Below are 12,184 nucleotides of genomic sequence, written 5' to 3'. Positions count from 1 at the left end.
CTTACTACGTGATGAGCTGAATGCTTTACATATTTTGTCTCACTTGTCCCTCTACTTCTCTCCCTTCTAAAGAGGAGAAAGTTGAAGCTCAGAAAGGGAAAGTAACTTGCCAGTGGTCTCTCAGCTGATAAGTTGCTGCAAAGCCAGGATCTGAACCTTAGGCATTTGGTTCCAGACTCTACACTCTCAACCCCTCATGATGCTGCCTCCAGTGGGTACACCTTGTGTGAAAGGTTCTGAGCTAGACATTGTATGGATGTGTGGATGTGTCCTCCCTTCAAAGAGCTTCCAGTCCAGGAGGGGAGAGAAGGAACATGGAGATTTAGCGGTACATCAAGACAGAAGCTGGCAGGTTACAGGAGAGCACAAGTTAACCAATTATTTGGTTTTTTTGTGTTTTTTTTTTTATCTGAGGCAGGGTCTCCCTCTGTCGCCCTGTCTGGAGTACAATGGCGTGATCTCTGCTCATGGCAGCCTCAACCTCCCAGGCTCAAGTGATCCTCCTGCCTCAGCCTCTCCAGTAGCTGGGACTACAGGTGCACACAACCACACTTGGCCAATTTTTGTATTTTTTTGTAGAGACAGGGTTTTGCCATGTTGCCCACGCTGACTAATTTTTAGAAAATGGTTTTTATTTCTCAGACCAATACTACTTCACCCTCTCAACATGTCTAATGAGAAAAGGAGGTGAAATGATCACTTATGTTCTCAGGGTCCAAGGCATAGGAGATTTGCCAAAAGGTCACATACCAGTTGGTGGCAAAATGCAGACCGTAAGCCACAACTGCTGACACCCAGCCCCTGGTTCTTTGGCTTTTTTTTTTAAATAGAAAACAAGCCTAAAAATAGCATCTGTCTTTGCTGCACGTTGAAGAGAACCAAAACACTTGCTTTTAAAAATTATTTTTAAAGCTAGCAGATGGCATTGGCCACAGAGAGAGAAGTAAGTGAGAGAGAGATTTCACTTGCTTGCTTTCTGCTTGGAAGAACTCAGCTTGCCCCCCGAACTCATTAGTCGGAATCCCCACATCAGGGGATCGCTCCACTGTGGGTAAGGTCGTGTTTTGTGGTATGTTTCTGCCGCTAACCATATGCAGGGAAACCCTAAGATCTATCATCTTTGAACTGTACTTAGCATGTGGCTTCAACACACCAGCGCCTAAGCTATTAAATGTTATGGTTGGCATCTCACTGCCCTTTTATTTCTGAACAAACACTTAATGATGCCCACTCTATGCCAGGAGCAACTCTATTGCCAGAGATGTTTCTGTGGATAATCCACGGTGCCAGATGTTAAGGATTCCCAGGCGAGGGACAGGGGCCAGATAAATTTCTAAATGGCCGTGTTTCCCAAAATGGGTAGGAGATCATTTTAGGTAGTCCATGGATGTATGATGGTTTCACCTTTATGGCTTTGTATTTGTTTTAACATATATTGTGGAAAATACAACTAAGCACTTACGCTCCTGATTTGATGGCTATTATTGCTGGAGAGGGGGAGTAAAATTCATGGAGTCATATAAAAGAAAAAGGGGGAAAGGTAGGGTAAGACCAGATTATGATGCACTGCCTAAGACCATCCACCCAGACGTGACTTGTCTCCCAACCGGCTTTAAGATCTTTACCAAGTTTCTCTGCCTCCTCTACTAAAATTGACTTATTTTTAAAAAGTATTTTTATTAACTCAGTTAAAAAAACTTACACACAATTATTTTAAAATTTTTAAACTTCATACCAAAGTCATAAATGGAAATTCATCCCCTCTGTAGAAAACAAGTACATATCTGGACCGGGTGCGGTGGCTCCCACCTGTAAGCAGTTTGGGAGGTCAAGGTGGACAGATCACTTAAGGCCAAGAGCTTGAGACCAGCCTGGCCAACATGGTGAAGCCCTATCTCTAATAAAAATACAAAAATTAGTTGGGTGTGGTGACACACACCTCTAATGTCAGCTATTCGGAAGGCTGAGGCACAAGAATGGCTCGATCCCAGGATGTGGAGGTTGCAGTGAGCCCAGATCGTGCCACTGCACTCCAGCCTGGGCAAGAGTGAGACCTTGTCTCAAAAAAAAAAAAAAAGAAAGAAAGAAAAGAAAAAAATCTTTACTACGTTTGTCTGCCTTTTCTACTAAAATTGACTTATTTTAAAAGTATTTTTATTAACTCACTTAAAAAAACTTAAACACAATTATTTTAAAAATTTTAAATTTCATACCAAAGTCATAAATGGAAATTCATCCTCTCTGTAGAAAAGAAATGCATATCTGGAGTCCATCATCTTTATGCAATATCCAGTCTGGCTCTGGTACATCAATCCTTTAAATGACTTATTTTAAAAATAAATGCAATGTGTTCATGTACCACCAGGTTCATCTCCCACTCCACAGTAAGCAACATCAAAATCTGGAAAACATTGTCAGAGGCAATCCAGAGCCAATCTGGAGCAGAGAAGTGAGCTTTAGAACTTTTATCGAGCGCTTATTTTTGCAAGTCATGGTATTAGGCAAGCATTAAAAGGATGAAAATGATGAATAAGGTTCAGGCTTGCCCTCAGGGAATTCAGAATCTTGGTTAAAACAAATATACAACTAATTCAAACCCTAATCTAAAATAGAATGTGGCTGGGCACAGGGACTCATGCCTGTAATCCCAGCACTTTGAGAGGCTGAGGTGGGAGGATCACTTTTGAGCCCAGAAGTTCCAGACCAGCCTGGGCAACATGGCAAGACCCGGGCTCTACAAAAAATAAAAAAATTAGCCAGGCATGGTGGCGCACACCTGCAGTCCCAGCTACTCAGGAGGCTCAGGTGAGAGGATGGTTTGTGCCCAGGAGGTCAAGGCTGCAATGAGCAGTGATTGCACCGTTGCACTCCAGCCTGGGTGACAGAGTGAGACCCTGTTTCAAATAAAAGTAAATAAATAAATAAATAAGATAGAATGTGATAAAAGAAAGTTCATGAGAGGCATAAAGAGTGAACTATGGGGGCTTCAGCTAACTAAATGGAACTCACGTACTGCCTCCAATTCTTACATATTATTCCCCTCCATAGCACCCTTAAATTTGCCTTTGTTCCCCATTCCTCCTCTGAAATTACTGCAAAATCTTCCTTATCACCACACTCAGTGTTTTTTGATTAGGGCTTATTTGTTGGACTCTAATATATGAAAATCAAAAAAAGTATTTCTTGCGTATCGACTTGAAGTCCAGATTGGCTCTCTCCTACTTACTCAATTTTCCAAGAAGAACTTGTCACAGCTCAGAATTTCAACTCTCATCTCCCTGGGCTGATGAGTCTTGACTTATATTTCTATCCTCTCCCTCTCTCCTGAGCTCCAGTCAGCTCCAGCTGGCTACAGGACGTTTCTACGTGGGTGTTCCACCGTCAACTCCAATTAAAAGCTCGGAAAGGCAAACTCACCATCTTTCTCTTCAAACTGGCTAGTCTGCTTGACTTTAAAGGGCTTCTTCAAAATTGTCATTGTTATTGTGATTCTTCATTACGCTATTACCGCTGCCTTCTAAGCTTCAAGTGCCTTCAGGTAATTTAAAATTCCCTTTCTCCTTAATCTCTCATAATCAGTAAATAAATAAAACTAAATGTCTGTCTGTCACTACATTATGCAAAATGGTTGGCTAGAATTTCCCAAATTTGGAACATGAGTATGAGGATAGTCTAATTTAAAATGATGACTAGGTGGGAGGTACAGAATTCACCTGGAGGTCTCCAGAGGAAGCAAGGGAATTCAAAGAGACAATCTTCCCCCAAGTCAGCTGAAAGTGGAGTGTAACATGATGCCTGGGTGACTGCCAGGGGGACACTTGCCACTTTTAATCAGATACCATGAACAGAGAAAACCGACCACGTGGGCAGCTCTATGTACCAGGCTCCAAGGGGAGTTGCTGCAAGAATTTGTCTATTTAATGATCTTTAATGATTTTCCAAGCTGGTCTGTGGATTCATCCTGTCTGTAAGCTGATCCCTTTATTGCTCAGAACCATCTGTTTCTCTCCAGAGAGGCTGTGCAGTGCTGTGGTTAAGAGCCCTGGTTCTGGCATCAGCTAGTCCTGGGTTCTAGTCGCAGTTATACTGGATACTTGTTCTGAGACCTTGGGTCAGTTACTTACAGTCTCTAACTTCCCAAAAGGGGGTAATGACAGCTTGTTCTTCGTAGGGGTGTTGCCAAGATACATCAGATGACGCATGTCAAGTTCATGCAGACTCAAAAAGCCTTACCCAAGTAAGTGTGCACTCAGTGACGTGTTCACACACAACTTTTCTTTCCTCTGTATTTTATAGCCTTGCAATCACTGCCAGAATCAAGCAATTGATGCTCCTCTAGCTTTTTTGTTTGTTTGTTTTCAGCTTTCTAAGCCTTGTCCCTCCACATAGAGGCCAAAGTTTTCAAAGGCTAGAACTACCTCTATTCTTCCTCGGAATTCCACAGATCTTTGATTATTGAATGAATATGCAAAAGCCACCATCAAAAAAACAGAGTGCATAAGGCTGTCTATTCCTACCTGCCCCAGCTCTATTTGCCTAGGTTGCATTTCTGATTCATTTCCTGTACTCAAGATCCTTGGATGGCTTTAGTTGGCTAAAGCACTAACACCTGCCAAGCTCTCACCAGTTTCCTCTCCTGGGAGGCAATGATGCCATGTTTGTACCACTAGGCTATAACTATGTCCTGCTTCAATCCAGTTAGTCTCCTTGGACTCAAGATGGTGCCTCTCACCTGGCATGAGCACCAATTATTCCCTCTCTGTAGATATAACTCCTTTTAAAAGGTTCCTAGTGAGTTAGTAGTAGCCAATTGCCAGCTGATTGGGCCAGGAATAAACACCTGACCCAAGCTGAACGAACCAGATTCTCTTTCCCAGGACTATGATCTGAAATGCAGGGAATTTGCCAGATAGGCAAACTGCAAGGAGCTAAAGAAGGCATGTTTACCAGGAGCAGGGAGAAACAAAGAAAGCAAGGACAAAGAAACCTAGAAATCTATTCTAGACTGCTTTAGGATTACAGATTCTAGCTCCTCATGAGGCCCAGGTACACCTTTGTCTTTGGGTGGTTTCATTCCAATAAAATCCTTTTTTTTTTGGTTACCTGCATAGATTGCATAGTGGTCAAGTCAGGGCTTTTAGGGCACCCATCACCTGAATAAGGTACATTGCATGCATTAACTAATTTCTCATCAACAATCCTCTCCAGGCTGGGCACAGTGGCTCATGCCTGTAATTCCAACACTTTGGGAGGCTGAGGTATGGGGACTACTTGAGCCTAGGAGTTTGAGACCAGCCTGGGCAACATAGGTCTCAACCCCATCTCTACAAAAAAAATTTTAAAAATTAGTCAGGCTTGGTGGTGCATGCCTGTGGTCCCAGCTACTCGGGAAGTTGAGGCAGGGGGATTGCTTGAGCCCAGGAAGTCCAGGCTGCAGTAAGCCATGATTATACCACTGCACTCCAGCCTAGGTGACAAAGGGAGATCCTGTCTCAAAAAACAAAAAAGTCTTCTCTGTTTTTTTGGAGCTATTGGAGCCAGCTTGGTGGGGGGCAGGAGAAGGGGTGTTCTGTTTCTTACAACTTGATCACTGCTGACTGAGACAACAGCCAGAGCCACCTGCAGCAATGCCCTTAAGTCCAACCACATCCTTGGGTACTGCTGCCAGCCCAGAGCTGAGCCCGAGTTACCAGGAACCCTGGGACATTCTCAGGGCTCATTCTTGGGCCATCAGGGGTCCACTCCACAAGTGGGAATAATCCTCACCCCCTCCCTGTCCTCTCTTGCATTCTGAATTGACGTTCCTCCCAGCATGCCTTGCAACTGAGTTATTGCTGGGCCATGGCAGCAAATTTGGGGAGGAAGTAACTTCTGTCCTTCAATGACTCATAAAATCTAATTCTATTTAAAAAAAAAAAGAGGTGCATATGTTCAATTGAAAAGAAAACAGTTAAAATAGATGTTTTGCTAAAGAAACTTAACTGCCTGTGCCCACTGGCAGTTGGGAAATTGCTTGAATGTGCCGGGCTGACAATTGTCCCTGAGAAAAACTGCAAAAGGAATAGAAGAAACATAATTCTTTTGTGCCTATGCAGCAAGGTGCACCTCCAGTCCAGCTCTAATAATGCCGGCAACCTCTATTTCATGTTTATTATATTTTATTCACCATCTCTTTTAATCCTCCCTGATGATGCCCACTTTAAAGATGATGAAATCCATATTCAGGGCTGTTAAGTGACTTCCTAGAGGTCATCTAGCAAGTAATTACAGATCCAGATTCACCTGACTGTGGAGTACAGGCTTATTATCTGTGCTTCTAGGACAATTTGCCTAAACCTTCTAATGAGCAAATCTCTGAAAACTCAACCCCCTTCTGGGAGCTTTTGCATCTATTTGGGTATTAACTTTGCCATCTTGTGGTACATTAAAAAAAACTTAAACAGCTATATTATAACTACTTCTGAAATGATGTAAGTTCAAAAAGAAGGCACTTACCCACAGACCCCTCCCTAAATCAAATCAATATTTTGATTTGTTTATGCCCCCTTCTGATTTTTTCCATGTGAATATTCAATTTTAACACACATAAAATAATATCTTAAATAGGATTTAATATCCTACATTTTCTGTTAACACTGTGCTGTGCATATGTTTGAAAGATATTTTTATTCCAATATAAGATTATTTCTGATGTAACTTTGCTTTTTTAAATAAGTTTTTAAAAATCGAATTTGCATCATTTTAAAATTGATTTTTAAAAAATGGTTTTGTACATTGCTGGTTGTCTCTTTCACTTTTATCCAGTATTTTGGCCACTTTTGAGATTTTTTAAAAGTCTATTAAGAATCTTTTATCTTTAAAATTCTAAGTCTCTAGAAAGAAAAACATCAAATTTACAGCATGTTATGTTGGATTTGTCTCTTTTTTTTTTAAAGGTAGCTGATTCAAAAAGAATTCTGGGTCACAAAATACAAAATGACAATCCACCGGGGCGACACCAGCCTCCTCGCTGTTCCTCAAACACGCAGAGCATGCTCACGCCGCGGGCATTCACACTCACTCTTCCTGCTGCCTGGAACACTCTGCCCCCAGATAGCCACATGCCCCACTCCCTTACTTGACCTGGTCTCTGCTCAGATGTCATCCTTATCAGAGAGACCTTCCTTGATGATCCTATCAAAAATAGCATCTCTCTGCCCCAATCTATCCATCTCCATCCTCTTTATTTTGTGTCATTATTACACTTTATTATCAGTCTCCCCCAAGAGAATGTAAATTCCAAAGAAACAGGGACTTTATCTGTTTTGTACCTCATCATGGTGATGCAATGGGGCCTGATACAATTATTTCAGTGAATAAGTCTTTGTTGAAATAATCAATAAGCATTAGTACCCTCTGTATACAGACAGTAATGCCCTTTTAGGGATATGGCCTATTCCAGCTCCACTGCCTCCTCTGAAGCCCTGCTCTGCAGATCCAGGCCATGCAATGCTAGAAAATGAGCAGGAGCCAGATGACCATTTTCAAGGATATCCCCAGAAAGAGGTGTCACCTTCCTGCTCGTTTTAGTCGTGATAACGATGGTTTGCCTCATGTATATGCAGTGCTCCCTAAATTTTAATAATCATTCCCATGGATAAAATCTTATCTAATCCTTGCAATATCCCTGTAGGATAAGCGGAGTGACTTTCATAGTGTAAAAAAAAAAAACAAAAAAAAAACACCTAAAGGGCTATTAGAAAACCTGAGCTCAAGCCCTGGAACTGCCACTTACCAATTGTGGAACTTGGGCCATTTCATCTTTCTGGGGGTCAGTTTCCATTGAGTAGAAATGTGGACCATAATACTTATAGTGTTTTTGTGAAGATTAGATGTGATCATAAAAGTGAAAATATTTTATATTTTATTTTATTTTATTTTTTTGAGACAAGGTATCAGTCTGTAGCTCAGACTGGAGTGTGGTGATGCAATCATGGCTCACTGCAGCCTTGATCTCCCAGGCTCAGTTGATCCTCCCACCTCAGCCTGCTGGGTAGGTGGGACTACAGGTGTGTGCACCACTCCCAGCTAATTTTTTGTAGAGATGGGATCTTGCCATGTTGCCCAGGATGGTCTTGACCTCCTGGATTCAAGCAATCCACTTGCCTACAGCTCCCGAAGTGCTGGGGTTACAGGTGTGAGCCATTGTGCCTGGCTGTAAAGTTAAAATATTCTATAAGCCAAAACCAGGAATGTGAAGTTAAGGCACAGGTAGGTTAGCAAAGGCTTCCAGGTTTGGGGTTCTAGAGTCTTGCAGAGCAAATCTTAGCTCCACTACTTAGCAGCTGCGTGACAGTGCATGAGTTACTTAACTTTCTGAATGTCAGCATTCTTGTCTGTAAATTAAAGTTAGTAATAGTACCTTTCCAATAGAGGTATCAGGAGGATAAAATGAGATAATACAGCTAGGGTGCTGAGTAGAGTGCCCAACCTATTACTGTTAGCTGCTGCTTTTTGTTCTTGCTTGTATCATCATTGTCAAGGCCATTTTGGTGGCAACTCAACATGCTGTACTAACAAAAGCTTGGGCTCTGAGCTCAATGAGCCAATGACCCAGTGCTGTGTTGAAGAAGAACTACCATGCAGCCCTGATCCTCAATCCTTTCACCTGCAAAATGGGACAGTAGATAATCCCTTTCACTGCAAGATTTTTGTGAGGCTGGAATGAAGCAACGTTGTTGAAGACCCATGCATGGTAGAGGCTCAGATGGAACATCAAGTTTTATGCAGAGATAGGGAAGCTAAGAGGTGGAGGTAATGTGGCTTCACTGAACAGGTGAGAGGTGACCATGGCTAGATTAGAGCACAGGCTCCTGGTGGAGCCTGGAGAGAGGCCTGCAGGAGGGATTCTAACCCAGGGGTGCCAGCTGGAGTGGTCTTTGGGTGATCCACACTCGAAAGACCTCAGGCTGGGTGCGGTGGCTTATACTTGTAATCCCAGCACTTTGGGAGGCCGAGGTAGGAGGATTGCTTGAGCCTAGAAGATTGAGACCAGCTTAGGTAACATAGCAAGACCCTGTTTCTACAAAATATTTCTAAATATTAACTGGGCATGGTGATGCATGCTTGTAGTCCTAGCTACTAGGGAGGCCGAGGCAGGAGGATCTATTGAGCCCAGGAGTCCAAGGCTGCAGTGAGCTATGATTGTTTCACTGCACTCAAGCCTGGGCCACAGAGCAAGACCCTGTCTCTAAAAATACATATACTTATACATATACATATACATATACACACACATACATATACATACACATACACATATACATACACATACACACACACACATACACATACACATACACATACATATACATATACATATACATATACATATACATATACATATACATATACATAATTTTTTTTAAAAAGATGTCAGAGCATAGCAGTTAAATGCAAAACTCCTTAAAGCCAGACTGCCTGGGTTCAAATCCTGGCCCTGAAATATACTAGCTGTGTGGCCTCAGTCCCCTGGTCTACACAATGGGAATGATGACAGAACCTATCTAAGTTGTCATGAGACTTAAAATTGTTTGCCTTGTGCCTCACATATAGTAGGCATTATTATAAGTCTTTGAAAATAAATTTAATTTATGCAACATTAAAATATATGTGCTTAGCCCAAAAAAAAGTGAGAAAAAATAATTTAAATTGGAGCATTTCACTCAATGAGCATATGCGCAGAGTGCAGGTGAGATGGAAGGGGATCTGCTCTTCCCTCAGCCAACTGCACTTGGCATCCCAGAGTCTCTTGCTTGCAGTGAGTGCGTCTCCCCAAGCACTTTTTTCTTTCAATCGATACAATCCCTAGAGATAGGTTAACGACTTCATCAGACCCTCAACAACTGAGAAAGCAATCTGTTCCATCCTTAGCCTTGTCGGTTGGGGAGATTCTGCATTGGTCTCCACATGGGGAGGCCTTCATTCCCATGTGTATTAGTCCATTCTCATTAGTCCATTAGACATACCTGAGACTGGGTAATTTATAAAGGAAAGGGGTTTAATTGACTCAGAGTTCAGCATGGCTAGAGAGGCCTCAAGAAACTTACAATCATGGCAGAAGGGGAAGCAAACGTGTCTTTCTTCACATGGCAGCAGCAAGGAGAAGTGCAGAGCGAAGTGGGGTAAAAGTCCCTCCTAAAACCATCAGATCTTGTGAGAATTCACTCACTATCATAACTAGCATGGAGGTAACCGCCCCCATGATTGAATTATCACCCATTTGGTCCCTCCCATGACATATGAGGATTATGGGAACTACAATTCAAGATGAGATTTGGGTGGGGACACAGCCAAATCATGTCACCATGCAAGACCCAAATCCACTGGGCTGTTGTGTTCTAGGCTCTCCTGGTTCTCAGTCTCTCTTCCCTGGCACATGACACTCCCTGGAGGGGACGCAGACTTCTGCAAAATTTCCATGTACACCCAGCCCCTACTCTCTAATTCCAGAAAGCATATTGAAATACAGGTGAGTGGGATGGTTCAATATTAAGAGAATAATCTCAAATCTACTCTATTTAATCACTTTTAAAACAATAAACCACAAACAAAGACACCACAATGAACATTAGTCACCCATGATTCATTTCTCCCACTCTCAACATATCCAACTAAAATGGAAAACTGCTGCTGCTCAGCCTCTTTGCTGGGCACAAGGTCCCTTTCTTAGTTGATTTACTGGATGGAGACTGTCCTTTGCCTGATGATGTCAATGAATCCATTTGGGGATAACCAATGGAAAAGGGAGAAGGTAGGGGAGTAGGGGAGCCTAGAGGTTTAAATCCCAGCCTTGTCTCTATCACCACTTGAACACCTTTAGGCCTTAAATCCCTATGGTAAGACTAGAGATTTGGACCCCTTTCCTGGTCTTTGCCAAATCTCCATTGCATGATGTAAATTGTCATTCACTTAATATTTTTCTTTCTATTGTCTCTTCTTCCACTCAAAACAGTTTATTTTAAAAGCCAACTTTGGCCAGGCATGGTGACTCATGCCTGTAATCCCAGCACCTTGGGAGGCCAAAGCAGGTGAATCACTTGAGTCCAGGAGTTCAAGACCAGCCTGGGCAACATAGTGAAACCTGGTCTCTACTAAAAGTACAAAAATTAGCTGGGCATGGTGGTGTGTGCCTGTAGTCCTAGCTACTAGGGAGGTTGAGGTGGGAAGATCACTTGAGCATGGGAGATCGAGGCTGCAGTCAGCCATGATCATGCCATTGCACTCTAGCTGGGGAGACAGAGCCAGACCCATCTAGAAAAAAAAAGCCAACTTTAGCCACCCTTGGAGCACAATAGTGAACCAATTTATTATCTTGAGAAATATTAAATAAACAGAAAGAATCAAGCATTTATCCTGCCTTTCTCACAGGAACTATACCACTAGGGAACTAAGTAATAGGTGAAGGGAGGCCCTTCTTTATAAAGGCATTCTCACTAGTAAATGAAAAATAAATGATAGAATTAGGATATCACCATTTTACCATTCCTAATGAATTAACAGATCTAGACAACGTCAGTCGCTGCCAACTTCACTATGAGAGATAACCAGCCATTATACAACTTCAGATGAAAGAACAGGTCATCATCTATGGTCTTGCCAAAGAGATCCTAGCTGAGTCTGACCAAGCCTCCAGAACCAGCTACCAATTGCACGAAATACAGAAGACAGAGGAAACGTGTTGAGGTGCCCCAAAACTGTACAGTCAGTGAAACCCAGACTGTGAAAATGCTACAGGTCACACAGCCCAGGATATCTTCAGCAGATAATAGAACAGATGAAAGAAAAGAATTAAAGAGAGAGGGAAATCACTAAAGACATCAAATTAGATGCAAAGTATTATAGTGTCCCATCTCATATACGGGTTGGGCTCTAAAATCAGTCACTCTACTCAGTAAGTTAAGAACTGGATAGAGTCAAAATTAATCTTGAAAAGTCCCCAAAACATCTTAAGTCACCAGGTCATTGGCCCTGAGAAACCTAAAAGGCATCAATTAATTGTGTACCCCTTCACATTTGGGCTCTGGCCTCTCCGTCCTTGGGTATGGAAACCAAGGTCTAATTTGAACAGGGAAAAGGTAAGAGGTTGCTTAAAGCAGGGACTCTTGCTCTTGCAGATAGGGTTGAAATCACAGTCAAGAGCAGA

The 12,184-nt window shown here is 42.3% G+C and overlaps 1 protein-coding gene across 3 annotated transcripts in view; it reads right to left on the bottom strand.

The window, feature by feature from the left end:
• The window catches only part of PRKCB (protein kinase C beta), a 388,313-nt gene that overhangs the window by 52,528 nt on the left and 323,601 nt on the right, over positions 1-12,184 (bottom strand). The window lies entirely within an intron of this gene.

The sequence above is a fragment of the Hylobates moloch genome, unplaced genomic scaffold (genome assembly GCF_009828535.3).
Source record: "Hylobates moloch isolate HMO894 unplaced genomic scaffold, HMol_V3 SCAFFOLD_6, whole genome shotgun sequence".
Lineage (NCBI taxonomy): Eukaryota > Metazoa > Chordata > Mammalia > Primates > Hylobatidae > Hylobates > Hylobates moloch.
The sequence above is the reverse complement of the archived record's forward strand: the minus strand, read 5'-3'. Positions and strand labels throughout refer to the sequence as shown.